The sequence below is a fragment of the Lissotriton helveticus genome, chromosome 2_1, assembly GCF_964261635.1.
Source record: "Lissotriton helveticus chromosome 2_1, aLisHel1.1, whole genome shotgun sequence".
Taxonomy (NCBI): Eukaryota; Metazoa; Chordata; class Amphibia; order Caudata; family Salamandridae; genus Lissotriton; species Lissotriton helveticus.
In genome coordinates this window covers 80,284,557-80,309,441 of record NC_136059.1, presented here as the reverse complement: position 1 = coordinate 80,309,441, position 24,885 = coordinate 80,284,557, and the positions used below count along the sequence as shown (strand labels likewise).

The following is a 24,885-nucleotide window of genomic DNA, read 5'->3' as shown; positions in this document are numbered from 1 at the left end:
CGGCCACCGGAGTTCACAACTTCAATTCAACTCTGCTTCTACACGTCAAAGTAGACAGCAGTGTCTATAACTTTAAAAGAGAAAGAGAAATGATGTCACAGAGAGTGAGAGAGAAAGAGAGAGAGAGAAAACAACATTAAAACTTTCTCGCAGTCTGGAGTTGAGATTTTTTTCTTGAAAAGTCAGATGCAGATTTACCAGCTCCTTGCGCCACTTTTCCCATGTTAAAAGTGACACCAAAGTGGCACAATAAGCTTGTAGATCTGTTTCTCAGACTGATGTAACCTATCTGTTGTCACTGCTCGGAGGTAATTATACATTTCTACACAGTCAAGCTGCTGCACACTACCCACTCTCTCCTTTCACAAATTTTTTCGGAAACAAAATTCTTTGCTCACCTAGTGCCATTGGCGTGATTGAAAGAGGGTGCTCTACGTGTCGAAGAAGCCTTCACTGTAATCAAGAGAGTTCACCACTTCAACTCAGATAAGGTTGTATACAGCAGACTGGAGATAGCAGCGTCCAAAGCTTTAAAAAAGAAAGAGAAACGATGTGAGAGAGTAAGAAAGAGAAAGAGAGAAAAAAGGACATTAAAATGTGGGAGAGATACACACAACAGGGAGGGGGGGTGCCTGAAGCCAGAGGCGCAACCACAGTCAAAATAGTAGAATTTTTTTTCGGGGGCGGGCTTAACTTCAAAAGAATAGTGGAGCTGCAGGGGCTGTAAGCGGGGGGAGGGAATATCAAAGCCTCATTAACAAACAAAATGTCCATAAAAGACCTGTGAAGTACTCAGGTGCGACTGTGTGTGGGCCCAGGAAGCTATCTCATCCTAGCTGAAGCCCCGTTAGCCCAATGTGTGTTTTGCGCGCCTGCTGCATACTACACATTCTCTCCTTTCACAGATAACTCTCGTTCTTTCGGAAACAAGCTTCTTTGCTCACCTTGTGCTATTGCCGTCGTCCTTGTTACATAATCCATCCTGAAGCTCTACATCTAAAAGATATTAAAAGAAAGATGTTATGATTGGTAATTGTTACTATATTGATTTGGAGTTAGATAACATCGCGCTTTTATACACGTTCCTTCTCACATTTCTACGAACTGTTTGTATTGGTAATATTCCTGACATTTCAGTGATTATAAAAACGTTCCTGCTATTGGGAAAATACGTATACATGTAAATTAATACACTATATAGGAGTGCGTTCATATAAAATACTAAGTTGCGTTTTTGTATCTAGTCTCTAGTCTGCTACAACCCTGACTCTCTCCGATGCATACTCAAGCCTCACTGCTCACCTTTTCGTGGATAAGACACCTTCTGCATGATGTAGTCCCGATCTGCAACAAAGAAGTTTCATATATGGTGTCGAGTCTTGATATCTCTACGGCTAACGACATACTCCTGCTCCCATCATCATCGCAGGTTCTTCACCCGCTCAGTGCTGACCAAAGAGGCCACGCATGTAGTAGTTGGCCCCTTGTTCGGTACTTTGGGAAGAAGTCTAAAATGGTGTACAACACGTGCGCTCTGTCTTTTTTATACATAGGGTCACGTGTGTAGTGACGAATGCGCTGGATGGGTGTGGTGTGGTTGTATACCAGCCATGAGGAAGTGTGTGTGTCGATCTGACAACCAGACCTGCAACTAAGAAATCACCACAATGGAAATCTGGGACTTGTACTGTTTTTGTGTTTTCCTGGTAGCATAAGCACTGTAGGCTGTACTAACGTATTCAGTCTTGATTAATTTACCACCCCCCCTAGGGGCTTTTAAATGTTGGGAGAGGGGTCAATAATTGTGCTGACTTTTCTCCTTTAACGTGCAGTACTGTATTGTTTTATAAAATGTATAACTCTTCAAACCATCTTTGCTCTTACGACGTACGGCCACGATTTCCGTAATTGCTTTTAAAAGTAATATACGCTTATTTAAAGTTTTAAAAAAACTATTTTCATGATTATCCCATATAATGTCTTCCCTTAATATGTACATTAAATACATAAATATATGTTTTTGAACAATTAGAAACTATCAGGCCGTACACGTACGGGGCTCCGTACGTGACGTCACGCATAATTTTTTTTTTAAACGTGGGTTACGCGTTTTGGGCGAAAAGAAAAAAAAAGGCGAAGCCCGCTTTATTGTTAATTAGCCTCCGGGGCAATTTTTTATTCATAATAGGGGGCCCAGAGGGTCCCCCCTGCGCAGGGATCGCTATCCCCCGGGTCTTTAGTTATATGTATGCGGGTGGGCTCATGGACCGCCTTCCCCCGGGGCCTCTTTTTATTAAAAAAAACTGTGCGAGGGGGTTGTAAATGTGGTATTTTGCTTTCCTTTCTGTCTTGTAGAGGATCTAGGGTAAATATAAAAAAATTTGTACAGCCAGTACCTTTCTGCTTGTTACCATAGTAACAGTTCATGGATCACTTGCGTGAGTACAGAGGTTAGAAGTTCACCACAATATGTTGCTAATTGAAATAGTTACTGTGCTGGAGATTTATATTTATTTTTTTCATAGGAACCGTTAGTCGTAGAAGAAGTCAGTGGAAAGGTTCTGTAAGCGATTTCTTCCTGTTCGGGGAGTATTAGGGCAAGGTGCTCGAAGCAGGACTTTACGAAGCTTAATGTTCATTGGCCGTGAAGTTTTAAAAGTAGAAGGTTTGGCAGTCATTCCTTGCTCGTCTGTGGAACAACATGGACATTTTATTGGCTAAAGTGTTCCGAGCACAAGTTTGCTCCTTATTGGATAGGAACGGTTCACTGTTGTCAGTGATATTGTGAATAGTAAGAAGATATGAGAGGGACCCCTTTACAACAGCCAGGGGAAATGAGGTACTTTAAACCAGAAAAACAAAGATTTTCCCCTGAAACACTTTTGTACACCCCTGACGTGCAGAAATACACCTGTCAGACTGTGTGTTCTCTTAATATAAAAAACATTTTATTTATACAATATCCACTAAAAAGCATTGCATGATAAAAAGACTTAACACATAAGGTAAAAACCTACTAGTCAAGTACCTATATTACTACAGGCTACTAATAGTACATACAGTCACATATGACCAGCATAGTGCAGACAACACAACATGTAAGACCTAAACAATTGTCCGTTACAAATTGCACATCAAATAATCCAATACAGATACGTTTGTCAACACGTTATAAATCTCAGTATTTAACCAGTTGCGTATCGTTGATTTGATTGTGCTTGAAAACAAGAGCGTTGACGCGTTTCGATGGCTTTCAAACAATTCTATCCATCTTTATTAAGACTGTTGGTTTTCATTGTCTTTAATCTGAGGGAGATGTGGTAAATCTCCCTATTTATAAAGCAAATATGCAAAACATAGTCATTCTATAAATCTCTCTATGTATGCAGTCCAAAGCGGCTTTGCTTTTCTCTTTTAACTTACATATTTCAGAATCACATGGACTACCTTGCCCCCCCTGAACCCCCCCCATCAATATACAAACAGCTCATGGCTACACTGTTATCCCTGGGACACAGAACATGCATGAAATGCATCTAATCAAATTCCCCACAATTAATTTTTTATCATTATTATCTTCAACCCAGCATGTTTTTACTCATATCACGTGCAGCAATTCCTCTCCATATTTCTAAATCATATATTGCCACACACAGTTGTTTATTCCTTGCTCTTTTATTTAGTTTAACATATTTTGCGTGTATTAGTGCTACTTGCATACACCTAACCACTTGCCTACTTTATGGGTTTACTAAGTACCTGTCGTTGTTGGAACAGCTTCTTTGTGCCTGATTGTATTCTGTATTGCTACCGAGCACAACCGCCTATTATCCGGTTATCGTGCCATCCTGTCCCCACGTGTATTCGTTGTTTATACAATGCGGCCTGGAAATATAACACCCAAACACAATATTTACAAACTGGTTGGGACATATTATGTGGCTATAAAAATAATAATAATAATAATAATAGTAATAATATCCACATTTGTAAAGCGCACAATCACCCGTTAGGGTCTCTAGGCGCTGGGGGCCGTCGGGAAGATTAAGCAAGCTATTGCCCAGAGTCACATGGTGCTGGGCTAATCTGCCGCCGGTGCCGGGGATCGAACCGTGTTCCCCAGATTCCGGAGTCAGTCGCCCTGGCAGCGACGCCACACCTCTTCCTCTATACTAACATGCTCCTACCTAATTTTGAATCTAAGCCTGATTCCTAGGTAACTACCTGAAGATTTTACTAATTGTTTTCCTTAATTTAAGATTGCAAGGCGTTTCTTATTCCTGCAGCCTTTGAAATGGTCCGCCTTTCTTTACAGTCGGTTCTATAGCAAACGGGCGAGATAACAAAAAAACAAATTGGGGGTTTTCTAACGTAATCCTCAAATTTGCCGGTTCTATTACCCCCCCCCCCCGTAACGCAATTACCTGTGAATCCAATTGTCGTGGTTCCCGTTTTTTTCTCTTTTGTTCTCACTATTTTAACACGGGATTCCACAGCGTCCTTACTGTCCGTTTACCCCTTCGCACATGGCTGAAAAGAAACCCAAGGAAGAACTGTGTCAGATACTCTTCCGTTATTTCATAAAGTGTGGCTTTCTTTCACGGGTAATTAAAATCTATTTTATCTGACTTCCGCAGTTGTCTAAAATCATCTTTAAGCACCCTTAACGCCCTGAATACCTAGGATTTTCTATTTATCGTCCGTCCGGTAGGGGCTCCGGGTTTAAAGCAGCTCCATATTGGGCCGGCAAATGCACCGCATATTTATTGTTTACAAGCCCTCCAGTCATTGGTTAACAATTGCGCGAAGCCCATCCTCCGGGTCTCTCCTTGCTATCCTTATTCTGATTGGTCACAACCCGACTCAAACCCTACTTCGCGAGTTTTTTTTTACTTTCCAAAAGAGTAACTTTATTAAGTTACCTTCTGTCGTCGTCTATGATACCTCCACTTGCGTTTAACCTAATGTGGGGATTATTTCGAATGAGAATTCTTATTACTTTTAACGGCAAACCCGAAACACGCTGGATCGGGACCCCGGCGTTTCTACAAACTTGCTAATTAGGCTTTCCCGATTCATTAGTGGAAAGACTTATATCTCTACCGATTATAAATCTCATTCTATCAAATATAAAGTGACATCAATGGAGCAAAAGCTGCTTCTAGGCTTGCAGTTGGAAATGCAATAACCACATACATCATAAAGGATTTTTACATCATATTTCATCATCATATTTTATATCTAATTCTAGGCCATCCATGCCTATTGTTAACACCTGCTCATCTGTGGTCTAGGAGGATATGATTCTAATCCAATCATCTTTGATATTCAATCCTTTTTCCACTGTATCCAGAAAGCACATGAACCATTGTTCACGTTTTTTCCTCCTCTGATCTATGTCACCCCCTCTTCTGTTGATGGTTACTTTTTCTAAAATAAACCATCTGAAATCCTTACAGTCATGTTGTTTCATTTTGAAGTGATCAGTCAGCAGGGCATTTTCCTTTCCAGTTTTGATTGCCGACCTATGTTCCAGAACTCGAATACGAAGTTCTCTGCTGGTTTCCCCTACGTACCCTAGACCGCAGGGGCAGACCAGGAGATAAATCACATTTTTACTACGGCAATTGTTCAAGGTTGTTTATTACAAAAGATAAATAATTAAACAGAACCTTAAATCTTTTTTGTCTTAAAGCTTTAACATAACCTACTACAAGATCTGCTCTAAAGAGACTACAAACAAGAAATATAGACCATAGTGCACTAACCGCTACCTCAGTGCTGCTCGTAAGTATAAACACGATAGCTATGCTCTTGTCTCTTTTTATAAAAAAAGTCATCCCCATAACTGTCAGACTATGCCTTAACTAGGACATTACAAACTATGGAACTATCTCTGACAACCCAAATTGACAATCGTTCTAAAAATGTGGCTTTATCAGTCCTTCCGCCACCGCCCCCTTCCCCCCATTATCTTCTTAGACAGACACGCTGTGATAATCCCTTCATATTGAACAAATCCCTTAATTGAAAGGTGGATCGAGTAAGGAAATGAACAAGATTAACATTTTAATCAATTCATGATGATATCTATAATTATAGAAGGAATTATTCTATGGCTGAATCAGTATTGATAAATCTGTATATTTTTTTAGTTTGCCATATTTTCTGTTAAAAATAACTGTATTTTCTTGTATGACTTTTTTCAATTTTGTAGAAATTCACTTGCAACTCCAGAAGAAGGCGCTGGTCGCCGAAACGCGCGAAGAGAAATATTGGGCCACCTTTTTAATTAATTGACTTTGTGTATATTTGCTGTTTGTTTTATTTTATCCTCGTATTATGTACAGAGTATTGCATAGGAAAGTCTATGTATAATGCACTACACATGAATTCTTAATTTGTGAACTTGTAACCAATCTTTATTCAAAATTGTATTACATTTTTATTTGTTGTACTTTTTATTTTGATAATAAAATACTGATTTTATAGTAATTGGCAGCCCTCGTCCTTCTACATCGATTTGTGTCCTCCTATACATTAGTTGCCTAGGTTGTTTTTTGTCAAATGATATTGTTCAAGGTTGTCGCAGTCAAAGTTTTACCCGCAAATTTAATCTCTTTACCTACCATACATTGCGGACAAACTGAACAGGTGCTGCATTTGTTGTTGCCAATGGCGGCTGTGCCCGTCAAAGTTCTCTGAGTTGTTAATACTGTTTTATATGTTTGTACCACAGCATTCCTGATAGTTTTGTTTCTCCTGAACGAGAAAACAGGTTTCTCTAATTGCACTTCCATGCCATAGTTCAGGAGTCTCCAGTTACGATTTACTATATTCTTTATTTGATTGCTGATATTAGAGAATTGTGTCACGAATACTATCCTGTTTTCAACTACATTTTTCTTTTCCTTGTTGCCCTCTAATAGGCAATCTCTGTTGTAAAACCTTGCTCTCTTCAACAAGTTTTTTATTAATTTATCCGGATATCCCCTGGCCTTAAACTTCTGTATTAGAATTTCTGCATGGCGATAAAAATCAGATATTGTGGTACAGTTACTGCGAAGTCCTAAAAATTCCCCAAAGGGGATATTATCTTTTTGGGAATGGGGATGGTTGCTTGCATATTGGAGGAGTGTGTTCTTATCAGTGGGTTTTGTATATAGTTTGACCTGTAACTCCTTTTCTACTTCCTTAATCTTTATGTCCAGAAAATCCACTGAGGAATCACTATAACTTGCTGTGAATTTCAGGTTTGGATCTCCTAGATTAATCCATTCCAAGAATTCCATTAACACCGTACCGGCACCGTTCCATATAAAGATAATGTCATCGATGTAACGGTGCCAGCAAGTTATATTTTCAAAAAAGGGGCACATCTCATAAAAAATGTGACTCTGCTCAAAGCTGCCCACATAGAGGCAGGCCAGACTGGGGGCACAAGTGGCCCCCATGCTGGTCCCCTTTATTTGTAGGTACAGCTCATCTTTGAACAAGAACATATTGTTCTTCAGAACCTTTTCTATACAGGACATAATGAAGGATTTGTTGCCACCCCCAAGGTCCTCTCCATCTAAAATCTCGGAAATTACCTTAATGGTGTCGTCCTGGGGGATGTTGGTACAAAGGGCTTCAATATCCAGGGTGACCAAAACCTGGGTCACCCCGTTGAAGCCCCTCCCCTCAAACACTGATATTACATGAGCCGTATCTTTCAGATAGGATTTCTATCTCTGAACAATAGGCTTTAGGAAGAAATCTACGTATTTACTCAAGAGTTCCAAAATTGAACCTATGCAACTCACTATTGGTCTCATGGGGGGTCAGAAATGTTTTTATGGACTTTAGGTAGTCCGTAGATGGCTGGGGTTATGGGGTTGGCATTAAACATAAACCTGTATTTGCTTTCGCTTATCCAACCTTCTTCTATACCTTTCATCAGTAGACCTGATACCTCCTTCTTAAGGGATCACTGAAAGAATATCGACTACCAAAATATCGACTACCCAAAATATCGAGGAAAAAATATCTACAGCAAAAATATCGAGTTTGTATGTACAAACAGGTAAGTACAAAAATATCGAGTACAAAATATCGTTTACAAAAATATAGTTGTAAAAAATATCGTATTTACTAAAAACAGTGTTAAATTAAATTAATATTAATAATTAATTACTAAAATATACTTAAAATTACTTAAATTAACTTATAATAATTAAATAATTAATGAAAGTTAAATAAATATTTTTTTATTTCATATTTATTAAACATATATATATAGTAATAAAATATAATAAAATAATACCCAAAAACTGAAAACTGACCCTGAACCCTAAAAATACCCCTTTACCCAAAAACTGAAAACTGACTCTGAACCCTAAAAATACCCCTTTACCCAAAAACTGAAAACTGACCCTGAACCCTAAAAATACCCCTTTACCCAAAAACTGAAAACTGACCCTGAACCCTAAAAATACCCCTTTACCCAAAAACTGAAAACTGACCCTGAACCCTAAAAATACCCCTTTACCCAAAAACTGAAAACTGACCCTGAACCCTAAAAATACCCCTTTACCCAAAAACTGAAAACTGACCCTGAACCCTAAAAATACCCCTTTACCCAAAAACCCAAAACTGACTCTGAACCCTAAAAATACCCCTTTACCCAAAAACCCAAAACTGACCCTGAACCCTAAAAATAAAAACAATTTATTTTACTATCTATAGTATATACTTACATATTTTCACTTTCTATATTATTTACAGTCGATATTACTGCACTTACCTTAAAAACGATATTTTGGCTGTCGATATTCTGTCCAGTCGATATTTTGTCCAAACGATATTTTTTCCTCGATATTCTGTCCAAACGATATTTTGGAGTCGATATTATGTCTGTGCGCCTTCTTAAGGTCATTTAATCTTTAAAATTTAATCCGTTCATGATGTTCCCTGACCTCTAAGAGTTCCCTCATCTTTCTTTCATACATTGGTGTATCAAAGATTACCACACCACCTCCTTTATCTGCGGGCTTAATAGTAAGCTCGTCTGCATTCTGAAGGGTGATAAGTGCTTTTCTCTCATCAAAGGGTAAGTTGTTGTTATACTTGTTCTGCACTGATCTTCTCATATTCTTTATTTCCATCTCAACTACTCTCTCAAATGTTTCAAGATTTTTGTGCACCTGTGCTAAGCTTGGCGTAAATGTAGACTTTGGTTTAAGACCAGTTACACTGGGTTGTGGTTCGTAGGTTTTATTTTCAAAAAATGTATTAAGTCTAACTTTTCTAAAAAAAAATGTAAGATCACTTTCTAATTCGAACATGTTATGCTCTGACGTAGGTGCAAAACTAAAACCTCTTTGTAATACTTTCTGCTCGTCTTTTTTTAATACTGTATGGGAAAGGTTTATAATTGGTAATTCTGTCACCTCCAATACTGTTTGTTGCATGTGGCTAGGTATTCTTGTCCCCATGCGGAGGTTGATGGTTTCTCTGGGGTTCCTGTCTGTTGTACCCTCTGAATCCCCTCTGCCCTCGGAATTGGCATTTCCCTAAAAAAGACTCCTGTTCAAAGGGGGGCATGCCTCTGTTACCTGATGTAGGGTCTTGTTCTTCCGCGCTACTAGACCCCGAGGTTTCCGAGAAAGTAATCCTTTTGCTCCCTCCCCTTGAATATACTGGTCTTTGAAACTGTGGTTTCTCCCACCTCTGTTCCTTCTTCTGTTCATAATAGTCTTTTTGGGTATATGGATACACCCCTCCATACTATATTTCTCCACATCTTTCTTAAATTTCTTCAATTCTTTGTTGGTCAAGTATTCTCTATAACTCTGTGTTTCCGCCTCTAATTCCTCCATAGTTTTTTTGGCCTCTTCTAATGTTGGAGACTGCCTAAGTTTAGTTTCTAATTCCTCTATTTCTTGTTTCTCTATCTCTATAAGCTCCTGTGCTGTTTCTATGATGAAGATGAGCCAGTCTCGACTGCATCTATTTGATATTAGTGTCCATGTCTCAATGAACTTGGGATGTTCTACGAAGAGACCTGGCTCATTCCTCACTTGTAAGCCTATCGGGATAACTCCAGCTTTTAAATAGTCTATTAAGAACTCTGCGTGTTATTCAGTTCTAATCTGTTTCTTTTTAAGATTGAGGATTTTCACCAATTGTTCATGGCTAGAATTACTCAATACTTTATTATTGCCACTGCGAGAATTTGAAGTCATACGTTTGTTAAATCTATCCTCTGAGAACCCAAATGTTTTCAATTTATCCATGGTGTTCTTTAGTTTAGCCCCTTTCTTAAATCAAATGGTGGCTATTTACAGGATATCCCTGAGTGAGACAAAAAGCCTCTTGAACCACTTTTGTACACCCCTGATGTGCAGAAATACACCTGTCAGACTGTGTGTTCTCTTAATGTGAAAAAACATTTTATTTATACAATATCCACTAAAAAGCATTGCATGATAAAAAGACTTAACACAAAAGGTAAAAACCTACTAGTCAAGTACCTATATTACTACAGGCTACTAATAGTACATACAGTCACATATGACCAGCATAGTGCAGACAACATAACTTGTAAGACCTAAACAGTTGTCCGTTACAAATTGCACATCAAATAATCCAAATACAGATACGTTTGTCAACACTTTATAAATCTCAGTATTTAACCAGTTGCGTATCGTTTATTTGATTGTGCTCGAAAACAAGAGCGTCGACGCGTTTCGATGGCTTTCAAACAATTCTATCCATCTTTATCAAGACTGTTAGTTTTCGTTGTCGTTAATCTGCGGCACCTGTTCAGTTTGTCCGCAATGTATGGTAGGTAAAGAGATTAAATTTGCGGGTAAAACTTTGACTGCGACAACCTTGAACAATTGCCGTAGTAAAAATGTGATTTATCTCTTGGTCTGCCCCTGCGGTCTAGGGTACGTAGGGGAGACCAGCAGAGAACTCCGTATTCGAGTTCTGGAACATAGGTCGGCAATCAAAACTGGAAAGGAAAATGCCCCGCTGACTGATCATTTCAAAATGAAACAACTTGACTGTAAGGATTTCAGATGGTTTATTTTAGAAAAAGTAACCATCAACAGAAGAGGGGGTGACGTAGATCAGAGGAGGAAAAAAACGTGAACAATGGTTCATGTGCTTTCTGGATACAGTGGAAAAAGGATTGAATACCAAAGAGGACTGGATTAGAATCATATCCTCCTAGACCACAGATGAGCAGGTGTTAACAATAGGCATGGATGGCCTAGAATTAGATATAAAATATGATGATGAAATATGATGTAAAAATCCTTTATGATGTATGTGGTTATTGCATTTCCAACTGCAAGCCTAGGAGCAGTTTTTGCTCCATTGATGTCACTGTATATTAGATAGAATGAGATTTATAATCGGTAGAGATATAAGTCTTTCCACTAATGAATCGGGAAAGCCTAATTAGCAAGTTTGTAGAAACGCTGGGGTCCCGATCCAGCCTGTTTCGGGTTTGCCGTTAAAAGTAATAAGAATCCTCATTCGAAATAATCCCCACATTAGGTTAAACGCAGGTGGAGATATCATAGACGACAGAAGGTAACCTAATAAAGTTACTCTTTTGGAAAGTTAAAAAAAACTCGCCACGTAGGGTTTGAGTCGGGTTGTGACCAATCAAAATAAGGATAGCAAGGAGAGACCCGGAGGATGGGCTTCGCGCAATTGTTAACCAATGACTGGAGGGCTTGTAAACAATAAATATGCGGTGCATTTGCCGGCCCAATATGGAGCTGCTTTAAACCCAGAAACCCCACCGGATGGACGATATATAGAAAATCCCAGGTATGCAGGGCGTTAAGGGGGCTTACAGATGATTTTAGACAACTGCGGAAGTCAGATAAAATAGATTTTAATTACCCGTGAAAGAAAGCCACACTTTACGAAATAACGTAAGAGCATCCGACACAGTTCTTCCTTGATTTTCTTTTCAGCCATGTGCGAAGGGGTAAACGGACAGTAAGAACGCTGTGGAATCCTGTGGTTTTAAAATAGTGAGAACAAAAGAGAAAAAAACAGGGACCACGACAATTGGATTCACAGGTTATGGCGTTACGGGGGGGGGGGTAATAGAACCGGCGAATTTGAGGATTACGTTAGAAAACCCCCAATTTTTGTTATCTCGCCCGTTTGCTATAGAACCGACTGCAAAGAAAGGCGGACCATTTCAAAGGCTGCAGGAATAAGAAATGCCTTGCAATCTTAAATTAAGGAAAAGAATTAGTAAAATCTTCAGGTAACTACCTAGGAATCAGGCATAGATTCAAAATTAGGTAGGAGCATGTTAGTATAGCCACATAATATGTCCAAACCAGTTTGTAAATATTGCGTTTGGGTGTTATCTTTCCAGGCCGCATTGTATAAACAACGAATACACATGGGGACAGGATGGCACGATAACCGGATAAGAGGCGGTTGTGCTCAGTAGCAATACGGAATACAATCTGGCACAAAGAAGTTGTTCCAACAACGACAGGTACTTAGTAAACCCATAAAGTAGGCAAGTGGTTAGGTGTATGCAAGTAGCACTAATACACACAAAATATGTTAAACTAAATAAAAGAGCAAGGAATAAACAACTCTGTGTGGCAATATATGATTTAGAAATATGGAGAGGAACTGCTGCACGTGATATGAATAAAAACATGCTGGGTTGAAGATAATAATGATAAAAAGTTAATTGTGGGGAATGTTATTAGATGCATTTCATGCATGTTCTGTGTCCCAGTGATAACAGTGTAGCCATGAGCTGTATGTATATTGATGGGGGGTAGGGGGTGGAGGGGGGATCCAGGGGGGGCAAGATAGTCCATGTGATTCTGAAATATGTAAGTTAAAAGAGAAAAGCAAAACCGCTTTGAACTGCATACATAGAGAGATTTATAGAATGACTATGTTTTGCATATTTGCTTTATAAATAGGGAGAAGATTTACCACATCTCCCCCAGATTAAAGACAACGAAAACCAACAGTCTTGATAAAGATGGATAGAATTGTTTGAAAGCCATCGAAATGCGTCGACGCTCTTGTTTTCAAGCACAATCAAATCAACGATACGCAACTGGTTCAATACTGAGATTTATAACGTGTTGACAAACGTATCTGTATTGGATTATTTGATGTGAAATTTGTAACGGACAATTGTTTACGTCTTACATGTTGTGTTGTCTGCACTATGCTGGTCATATGTGACTGTATGTACTATTATTAGCCTGCAGTAATATAGGTACTTGACTAGTAGGTTTTTACCTTTTGTGTTAAGTCTTTTTATCATGCAATGCTTTTTAGTGGATATTGTATAAATAAAATGTTTTTTACATTAAGAGAACACACAGTCTGACAGGTGTATTTCTGTACGTCAGGGGTGTACAAAAATGTTTCAGGGGAAATTCTTTGTTTTTCTGGTTTAAAGTACCTCATTTCCCCTGGCTGTTGTAAAGGGGTCCCTCTCATATCTTCTTACTAGTTACTGTACAACCAGTTGGTTGGAGAGGCTTTCTGTCTCACTCAGCGATATCCTGTAAATAGCCACCATTTGATTTAAGAAAGGGGCTAAACTAAAGAACACCATGGATAAATTGAAAACATTTGGGTTCTGAGAGGATAGATTTAACAAACGTATGACTTCAAATCCTCGCAGTGGCAATAATAAAGTATTGAATAATTCTAGCCACAAACAATTGGTGAAAATCCTCAATCTTAAAAAGAAACAGATTAGAACTGAATTACACGCAGAGTTCTTAATAGACTATTTAAAATCTGGAGTTATCCCAATAGGCTTACAAGTGAGGAATGAGCCAGGTCTCTTCGTAGAACATCCCAAGTTCATTGAGACATGGAAACTAATATCAAATAGGCTACGCTAATGCCCTCTACGGTGCACAGACATAATATCGACTCCAAAATATCGTTTGGACAGAATATCGAGTTTTAAATATCGTTTGGAGAAAATATTGACAGGACAGAATATCGACAGCCAAAATATCGTTTTTAAGGTAAGTGAAGTAATATCGACTGTAAATAATATAGAAAGTAAAAAATATCGTTTTTTATATAATATGTAATTATTTATAGTGTTTTTATGTTATAATATGTGTGAAAAGTGTCATTTTATGTTATAATTATTTTTAATTAATGATTTTTTTTAAATTATTGTGTCATTTTATTCTGTAGCGGGTTGTGGGTTTATAGGGGAATAGAGTGGGAAGTAATTTAATTATAATTAATTAAATATGTAAATTTATTAATTGGTAGTAATAATTAATTAATTGGTAATTAAATAATATATGTTAATTATTTAAAATTTAATTGGTAATTAATTTAATTTATTAACTGCTAATTATGTAAATTAAAATAATGTATTTCCTGTAGCGGGTTGTGGGTTTATAGGGGAATAGGGTGGGAAGTAATTTAATTATAATTAATTAAATATGTAAATGTATTAATTGTTAGTAATAATTAATTAATTGGTAATTAAATAATATTAGTTAATTAATTAAAATTTAATTGGTAATTAATTTAATTTAATTGATTAATTGCTAATTATGTTAAATTAAAGGGGTATTTTTAGGGTTCAGGGTCAGTTTTTAGTTTTTGGGTAAAGGGGTATTTTTAGGGTTCAGGGTCAGTTTTTAGTTTTTGGGTAAAGGGGTATTTTTAGGGTTCAGGGTCAGTTTTTAGTTTTTGGGTAAAGGGGTATTTTTAGGGTTCAGGGTCAGTTTTAATTTTTGGGTAAAGGGGTATTTTTAGGGTTCAGGTTCAGTTTTTAGTTTTTGGGTAAAGGGGTATTTTTAGGGTTCAGGGTCAGTTTTTAGTTTTTTGGGTAAAGGGGTATTTTTAGGGTTCAGGGTCAGTTTTTAGTTTTTGGGTAAAGGGGTATTTTTAGGGTTCAGGGTCAGTTTTGGGTTTTTGGGTAAAGGGGTATTTTTAGGGTTCAGGGTCAGTTTTTAGTTTTTGGGTAAAGGGGTATTTTTAGGGTTCAGGGTCAGTTTTTAGTTTATGGGTAAAGGGTTTTTTTTAGGGTTCAGGGTCAGTTTTGGGTTTTTGGGTAAAGGGTTTTTTTAGGGTTCAGGGTCAGTTTTGGGGTACAGGGGTACAGGGGTACAGTGTAAAAATAAAGTAAAATTAAATTTACATTAATTTAATTTAATGAAATTAAATTAAATTAAATTATATTTAAATAATTTTAAATAATTTAAATTAAAAAAAAATATTATATACTTACCAATACTTACGTTGTAATGGTAGTGCGTTGTAAAAGTTGCGTTGTAACGTCATATATCCACTGTTGCACTCTTTTCAGTGGGAATAGTAATTTTTACTCTTTTGTATTTGTACGTTAATATTATTGGCTATTATTTAATTAAATTTTGTTACTATATATATATATGTTTTAAGAAATATGATTAAAAAAATATTATTTTTTTACTTTCAATAATTATTTAATTATTAAAAGTTATTTTAAGTATTGTTAATTATATTTTAGTAATGAATTTTTTATATTAATGTAATTAAACATTGTTTTTATTAAAGTCGATATTTTGTACTCGATATTTTTGTAAACGATATTTTGTACTCGATATTTTTGTACTTACCTGTTTGTACATACAAACTCGATATTTTGGTTGTAGATATTTTTTCCTCGATATTTTGGGTAGTCGATATTTTGGTAGTCGATATTATTTCAGTGATCCGCCCTCTACATCGGCTCTCCTGGATATCTCTTGGGAAAATTACAGGTTGTGCAGAACGCGGTGGTTAGGCTCCTCTTTGACATCCCGAGGAGACTAATTGTCCGCAAGCAACTGAGCGATCTACACTGGCTGCCGGTTGTTCAACGAGTACGCTTTAAAGCCCTGGTCCTGGCACATAAAGCTCTTCATGGCCCCTGCCCCTCCTACCTGAGTGCTAGGTTTGCGTTTTACCTCCCGACCCGTCATCTGCGCTCTGCTGCGCAAAGGCGGCTGGTAATCCCTAGGTTTAGAAGAGCCTGCCTGGGAGGTCAGTCGCTGGCGGTGAGAGCATCCACCATGTGGAATGCCCTGCCCGATGCACTAAGACACACAAAAGAACTAACCACCTTTAAAAAACTTCTGACAACATATCTGTTTCAGGGGAAAATCTTTGTTTTTCTGGTTTAAAGTACCTCATTTCCCCTGGCTGTTGTAAAGGGGTCCCTCTCATATCTTCTTACTATTTACTGTACAACCAGTTGGTTGGAGAGGCTTTTTGTCTCACTCAGGGATATCCTGTAAATAGCCACCATTTGATTTAAGAAAGGGGCTAAACTAAAGAACACCATGGATAAATTGAAAACATTTGGGTTCTCAGAGGATAGATTTAACAAACGTATGACTTCAAATTCTCGCAGTGGCAATAATAAAGTATTGAGTAATTCTAGCCACGAACAATTGGTGAAAATCCTCAATCTTAAAAAGAAACAGATTAGAACTGAATTACACGCAGAGTTCTTAATAGACTATTTAAAATCTGGAGTTATCCCGATAGGCTTACAAGTGAGGAATGAGCCAGGTCTCTTCGTAGAACATCCCAAGTTCATTGAGACATGGATACTAATATCAAATAGGCTACGCTAATGCCCTCTACATCGGCTCTCCTGGATATCTCTTGGGAAAATTACAGGTTGTGCAGAACGCGGTGGTTAGGCTCCTCTTTGACATCCCGAGGAGACTAATTGTCCGCAAGCAACTGAGCGATCTACACTGGCTCCCGGTTGTTCAACGAGTACGCTTTAAAGCCCTGGTCCTGGCACATAATGCTCTTCATGGCCCCTGCCCCTCCTACCTGAGTGCTAGGTTTGCGTTTTACCTCCCGACCCGTCATCTGCGCTCTGCTGCTCAAAGGCGGCTGGTAATCCCTAGGTTTAGAAGAGCCCGCCTGGGAGGTCAGTTGCTGGCGGTGAGAGCATCCACCATGTGGAATGCCCTGCCCGATGCACTAAGACACACAAAAGAACTAACCACCTTTAAAAAACTTCTGACAACATATCTGTTTAAACAAGTGGTGTAACCGCCCCAGTCTGCTTTGTCACTGTTTTCCCCAACGCGCCAGGACACTCTTGAGTAGCAGTGCGCGATACAAATCCATATATAACATAACATATAACATAACACTAATATCAAATAGATGCAGTCGAGACTGGCTCATCCTAGTCATAGAAACAGCACAGGAGCCTATAGAGATAGAGAAACAAGAAATAGAGGAATTAGAAACTAAACTTAGGCAGTCTCCAGCATTAGAAGAGGCCAAAAAAACTATGGAGGAATTAGAGGCGGAAACACAGAGTTATAGAGAATACTTGACCAACAAAAAATTGAAGAAATTTAAGAAAGATGTGGAGAAATATAGTATAGACGGGGTGTATCCATATACCCAAAAATACTATTATAAACAGAAGAAGGAACAGAGGTGGGAGAAACCACAGTTTCAAAGACCAGTATATTCAAGGGGAGGGAGCAAAAGGATTACTTTCTCGGAAACCTCGGGGTCTAGTAGCGAGGAAAAACAAGGCAAAACATCAGGTAACAGAGGCATGCCCCCCTTTGAACGGGAGTCTTTTTTAGGGAAACGTCAATTCCGAGGGCAGAGGGGGTTCAGAGGGTACAACAGACAGGAACCCCAGGGAAACCATCAACCTCTGCATGGGGGACAAGAATACCTAGTCACACGCAACAAACAGTATTGGAGGTGACAGAATTACCAATTATAAACCTTTCCCATACAGTATTAAAAAAAGACGAGCAGAAAGTATTACAAAGAGGTTTTAGTTTTGCACCCACGTCAGAGCATAACATGTTCTAATTAGAAAGTGATCTTAAATTTTTTTTTGTTGAAAAGTTAGACTTAATATATTTTTTGAAAATAAAACCTACGAACCACAACCCAGTGTAACTGGTCTTAAACCAAAGTCTACATTTACGCCAAGCTTAGCACAGGTGCACAAAAATGTTGAAACATTTGAGAGAGTAGTTGAGATGGAAATAAAGAATATGAGAAGATCAGTGCAGAACAAGTATAACAACAACTTACCCTTTGATGAGAGAAAAGCACTTATCACCCTTCAGAATGCAGACGAGCTTACTATTAAGCCCGCAGATAAAGGTGGTGGGGTGGTAATCCTTGATACACCAATGTATGAAAGAAAGATGAGAGAACTCTTAGAGGTCAGGGAACATTATGAACGGATTACATTTTCAAGATTAAATGACCTTAAGAAGGAGGTATCTAGTCTACTGATTAAAGGTAAAGAAGAAGGTTGGATAAGCGAAAGCGAATACAGGTTTATGTTTAATGCGAACCCCATAACCCCAGCCAACTACGGACTACCTAAAGTCCATAACAACATTTCTGACCCCCCCATGAGACCAATAGTGAGTTGCATAGGTTCAATTTTGGAACCCTTGGGTAAATACGTAGATTTCTTCCTAAAGCCTATTGTTCAGAGATAGAAATCCTATCTGAAAGATACGGCTCATGTAATATCAGTGTTTGAGGGAAGGGGCTTCAACGGGGTGACCCAGATTTTGGTCACCCTGGATATTGAAGCCCTTTATACCAACATCCCCCAGGACGACACCATTAAGGTAATTTCCGAGATTTTAGATGGAGAGGACCTTGGGGGTGGCAACAAATCCTTCATTATGTCCTGTATAGAAAAGGTTCTGAAGAACAATATGTTCTTGTTCAAAGATGAGCTGTACCTACAAATAAAGGGGACCAGCATGGGGGCCAATTGTGCCCCCAGTCTGGCCTGCCTCTATGTGGGCAGCTTTGAGCAGAGTCACATTTTTAATGAGATGTGCCCCTTTTTTGAAAATATAACCTGCTGGCACCGTTACATCGATGATATCATCTTTATATGGAACGATGCCAGCACGATGTTAATGGAATTCTTGGAATGGATTAATCTAGGGGATCCAAACCTGAAATTCACAGCAAGTTATAGTGATTCCTCTGTGGATGTTCTGGACATAAAGATTAAGGAAGTAGAAAAGGAGTTACAGGTCGAACTATATACAAAACCCACTGATAAGAACACACTCCTCCAATATGCAAGCAACCACCCCATTCCCAAAAAGATAATATCCCCTTTGGGGAATTTTTAAGACTTCATAGAAACTGTACCACACTATCTGATTTTTATCGCCATGCAGAAATTCTAAAACAGAAGTTTAAGGCCAGGGGATATCCGGATAAATTAATAAAAAACTCGTTAAAGAGAGCAAGGTTTTACAAAAGAGATTGCCTATTAGAGGGCAATAAGGAAAAGAAAAATGTAGTTGAAAACAGGATAGTATTCGTGACACAATTCTCTAATATCAGCAATCAAATAAAGAATATAGTAAATCGTAACTGGAGACTCCTGAACTATGGCATGGAAGTGCAATTAGAGAAACCTGTTTTCTCGTTCAGGAGAAACAAAACTATCAGGAATGCTGTGGTACAAACATATAAAACAGTATCAACAACTCAGAGAACTTTGACGGGCACAGCCGCCATTGGCAACAACAAATGCAGCACCTGTTCAGTTTGTCCGCAATGTATGGTGGGTAAAGAGATTAAATTTGCGGGTAAAACTTTGACTGCGACAATCTTGAACAATTGCCATAGTAAAAATGTGATTTATCTCCTGGTCTGCCCCTGCGGTCTAGGGTACGTAGGGGAGACCAGCAGAGAACTCCGTATTCGAGTTCTGGAACATAGGTCGGCAATCAAAACTGGAAAGGAAAATGCCCCACTGACTGATCATTTCAAAATGAAACAACATGACTGTAAGGATTTCAGATGGTTTATTTTAGAAAAAGTACCCATCAACAGAAGAGGGGGTGACATAGATCAGAGGAGGAAAAAACGTGAACAACGGTTCATGTGCTTTCTGGATACAGTGGAAAAAGGATTGAATACCAAAGAGGACTGGATTAGAATCATATCCTCCTAGACCACAGATGAGCAGGTGTTAACAATAGGCATGGATGGCCTAGAATTAGATATAAAATATGAGGATGAAAAATGATGTATAAATCCTTTATGATGTATGTGGGTATTGCATTTCTAACTGCAAGCCTAGGAGCAGCTTTTGCTCCATTGATGTCACTGTATATTTGATAGAATGAGATTTATAATCGGTAGAGATATGTCTTTCCACAAAGAATCGGGAAAGCCTAATTAGCAAGTTTGTAGAAACGCCGGGGTCCCGATCCAGCGTGTTTCGGGTTTGCCGTTAAAAGTAATAAGAATCCTCATTCTAAATAATCCCCACATTAGGTTAAACGCAAGTGGAGGTATCATAGACGACAGAAGGTAACTTAATAAAGTTACTCTTTTGGAAAGTAAAAAAAAACTTGCGATGTAGGGTTTGAGTCGGGTTGTGACCAATCAGAATAAGGATAGCAAGGAGAGACCCAGAGGATGGGCTTCGTGCAATTGTTAACCAATGACTGGAGGGCTTGTAAACAATAAATATGCGGTGCATTTGCCGGCCCAATGTGGAGCTGCTTTAAACCGAGAGACCTCACCGGAAGGACAATATATATAAAATCCCAGGTATGCAGGGCGTTAAGGGGGCTTACAGATGATTTTAGACAACTGCGGAAGTCAGATAAAATGGATTTTAAGTACCCGTGAAAGAAAGACACACTTTACGAAATAACGGAAGAGTATCTGACACAGTTCTTCCTTGGGTTTCTTTTCAGCCACGTGCGAAGGGGTAAACGGACAGTAAAGACGCTGTGGAATCCCGTGTTTTTAAAATAGTGAGAACGAAAGAGAAAAAAACGGGGACAACGACAATTGGATTCACAGGTAATTGCGTTACGGGGGGAGGGGGTAATAGAACCGGCAAATTTGAGGATTACGTTAGAAAACCCACAATTTGTTTTCTTGTTATCTTGCCCGTTTGCTATAGAACCGAATGTAAAGAAAGGCGACAATTTCAAAGGCTGCAGGAATAAGAAACGCCTTGCAATCTTAAATTAAGGAAAAGAATTAGTAAAATCTTGAGGTAATTACCTAGGAATCAGGCATAGATTCAAAATTAGGTAGAAGCATGTTAGTATAGCCACATAATATGTCCCAACCAGTTTGTAAATATTGCGTTTGGGTGTTATCTTTCCAGGCCGCACAGTATAAACAACGAATACACGTGGGGACAGGATGGCACGATAACCGGATAAGAGGCGGTTGTGCTCGGTAGCAATACAGAATACAATCTGGCACAAAGAAGCTGTTCCAACAACGACAGGTACTTAGTAAACCCATAAAGTAGGCAAGTGGTTAGGTGTATGCAAGTAGCACTAATACCCGCAAAATATATTAAACTAAATAAAAGAGCAAGGAATAAACAACTGTGTGTGGCAATATATGATTTAGAAACATGGAGAGGAATTGCTGCTCGTGATATGAGTAAAAACATGCTGGGTTGAAAATAATAATGATAAAAAGTTAATTGTGGGGAATGTGATTAGATGCATTTCATGCATGTTCTGTGTCCCAGGGATAACAGTGTAGCCATGAGCTGTATGTATATTGATGGGAGGGGGAAAGGGGGGGTCCAGGGAGGGCAAGGTAGTCCATGTGATTCTGAAATATGTAAGTTAAAAGAGAAAAGCAAAACCGCTTTGAACTGCATACAAAGAGAGATTTATAGAAAGACTATGTTTTGCATGTTTGCTTTATAAATAAGGAGAAGATTTACCACATCTCCCTCAGATTAAAGACAACGAAAACCAACAGTCTTGATAAAGATGGATAGAATTGTTTGAAAGCCATCAAAACGCGTTGATGCTCTTGTTTTCAAGCACAATCTAATCAACGATACGCAACTGGTTAAATACTGAGATTTATAAAGTGTTGACAAACATATCTGTATTGGATTATTTAATGTGCAATTTGTAACGGACAATTGTTTAGGTCTTACATGTTGTGTTGTCTGCACTATGCTGGTCATATGTGACATCTCGCCCCCCATCCTTCCAAGCTCGCATCGGATTCTATTATCAGATCTGGTTTCTCCCCGAAAATGGCTCTGCCATTCCATGCCTCCACATTCTTTAGCCACCAGAGGAGTTCTGTCCTCGACTCTTGGTCTAGGGATATCATTTGAGAATATGAATGATTTGATCTCAGAGCACTCGCCTTTAGTCTTTGGAGTGCTCGATAATGGAGGGGTCCCTGGAAGATAGTTTGGATCGTTGACGATAAGAGGCCCACTATTCTTGCTAGTATTCTTAGAGGGAAGGTCCTCTTCGCGAGAGCCTTCCTCAATACCTTCCTCACTTTCCTGACCTTTTCCGCAGGTAATTTCAATTCTGTTTTCAGAGTATCTACCGTAAAGCCCAGAAACTGTGTTTGTTGGCTGGGTATTGTACAAGATTTCTTTGTATTTATGATGAAACCTAGATGTTCTAGGAGTCGGATTGCAAGGTTTGTGTGAAGAGATGCAGTCTCTTTCGATTGGGCTATTATAAGGATATCGTCGAGGTATATGATCAATCTTATCCTTCTCTCCCTGAGCCAAGCAGTTACAGGGCGTAACACCTTGGTGAAGCACCAAGGGGCGGACGATAGTCCAAAGGGGAGACTGCAAAATTGGTAGAGTTTTCCTAGCCGAGTGAACTGGAGGAATTTATGATGGGGTTCCCAGATGGGTATTGTTAGGTAAGCGTCTTTCAAGTCTAGTCTCGTGAGCCAGTCTCCTTTCCTCAAAATGTCTCTTAGGAGGTGTATACCCTCCATCTTGAAGTGTTGGTAGATTACCCAACGGTTTAAGTCTTTCAGGTTTATTACGGGTCTCTGTTCTTTGTTCTTCTTTTCCACTAGAAAAACATTGCTGAGGAATCCCATCGTTTCCACCTCGACTATTGCCCCTTTTTTTAATAATTCCTGTACTTCTTTGGAGACCAGATCCCTGTCTTTGAGTGAGAATGTGATCTCGCGAGGGCATCGTGTTTGAAAGGGGATACCTAAAAAGTCTATTTTGTAAACTTTTACTGTATGTAAGACCCAACTGTCCTGAGTTACTAAGCTCCAGTTCCCAGAGAATTGGCGTAGTCTCCCTCCCACCTTTGGAGGGGTATCTGAAGGGTCTTTCAAGGTTCCTACCTGATGAAAAGGAACGTTGTCTCCGTTCGCCTATGAAGGTGCGTCCTCGGTTCCTCTGTCTCTGTGGTAAGAATTGATGGGAGCCGTAGTTGTTGGAGAATCTTCCACCACGGGTGATGAAGAGTCTTGAGGATTGTGCTCCACGGCTGAGAAAATGACCGCGCATTTTGTGATATTGTGATGCATTTTCCAAAGGAGTATGGGGAAAGAAAGTAGTAGATGGCAGGTTAGGAACACTATTAACTCTGTACAGTGCCCATAAGGTGGTGGAGAGGGATTATGAGGGAAACAATTTTTTTTATATGTTTCAAGGGCCATTTATATAATTGCCGTGTGGTGTATAAATCACGGCGGAAAAATGACAGTGTCTTGCTCTGTTTTTTTTTATCAAGTTTGTAGGTGACATTCTTCTTAGGAGTACTATTTACTTATAATGTGGTGTTTACTTTCCTGATGGGGAGGTGTGGTTTCTTCAGAAACTGTTGCTGTATATATGAAAGGGGTGACAATTAAAAATGGAATTTCATAAAATATCAGTTAAGCTTGGCTATATACTTCTTTTTTGTGCTACAGTTTGTAAAAGTGTTGCCCCACATTCTTGGTGATGTAAGAGAGCATCAGTTACTTTTAGATAAAGTAGAATAGAAGTACTACAACAAACACTCCCGCACAACATTATCTCAGATCAAGAGAACAAGTAAAAAGCAGTTAAATACAAATACAAATGATCTCTTATCACATAGAAATGCATGCATTATTATTTTTCAAATTTGTATTCTGTACAATTCAGGAATGTGCTGTCGAAGTGCTTAGAGGTTGCAGACTGTTCCGCTAATAAATCACATACTCACTAAAGAATATATAGGATGGTACTCTTATAATATAAAGTGCAGGTCCTATATATTCTTTAGGGAGAAGTTGAATAGGAACCGCAAATAAGAATATAAATTAGAAAATAACATTCAGAAATGTAGGCTTTATTAAATATTTAAAGTAACAAAGTATGCATGATAGCTATATTTTTTCTGCTCTTTCGTAAAATATGTTTCTTGAAAAAAATATCTGATCAAGTACTTTTTAATATTTGAAAGTTATTTTATAGATGGCGCTGAAAAATCTCCCATTCCTCTTCTGTAGCAATAGGACAATCTATTATAATATAACGATTGATACCATTGTTAGAGTAAAAAGAAAAGGAAAATAAAGTTATGTATTTAACAGAACATCCATAATGAAATACTTTCCAGCGGTAATTTTTTTTTTTTTGTCAACTCTGTTTTTATTGGCATTTTTATCATCTCCATTTCAAAAAACATATTGTACGCATCATGCACATCAAACGTTTATCCCAGTGTTCCGCTATTCGAGCGGTAATTATCTAGTGAACTTCTTTTCTCCGGGAGGTGAAAAAATTTGATCTTCGTGGTGACGGGTCATAAACTCCTCTGAGATCATGACGGTGAGAATAATAATATGTATATATTCTCACAGCACATGATCACAAGGGGAAAATAGACTGAAAACCGCAAGCCGGTATCGTTGCTTACTTATCGTTACTCTTTGTGACGACGGATCATGAAGTCCACTAAGATCACCAAGACTATTAATGTTAGAATATACATATTAACAGTATGTGATCTCTAGGGGAAAACACAATAGGAAATGGAAGATGGTGACGTTGATTGTAATTGTTTAGGGTTTGCGTCGACGGGTCACCAACAC

At 38.5% G+C, this 24,885-nt stretch overlaps 1 protein-coding gene and 1 long non-coding RNA gene across 2 annotated transcripts in view; one reads left to right on the top strand and one right to left on the bottom strand.

Annotated features, from left to right (window-relative positions):
• Window positions 1-24,885, top strand: part of LOC144817730 (uncharacterized) — a 402,155-nt gene that overhangs the window by 352,659 nt on the left and 24,611 nt on the right. The window lies entirely within an intron of this gene.
• On the bottom strand, window positions 54-23,182 carry LOC144819225 (uncharacterized). Its single transcript, XR_013607238.1, has 3 exons — window positions 23,164-23,182; window positions 945-996; window positions 54-528 (listed from the first exon to the last, which is right to left on the bottom strand). It is a non-coding gene; the product is annotated as an uncharacterized LOC144819225 (long non-coding RNA).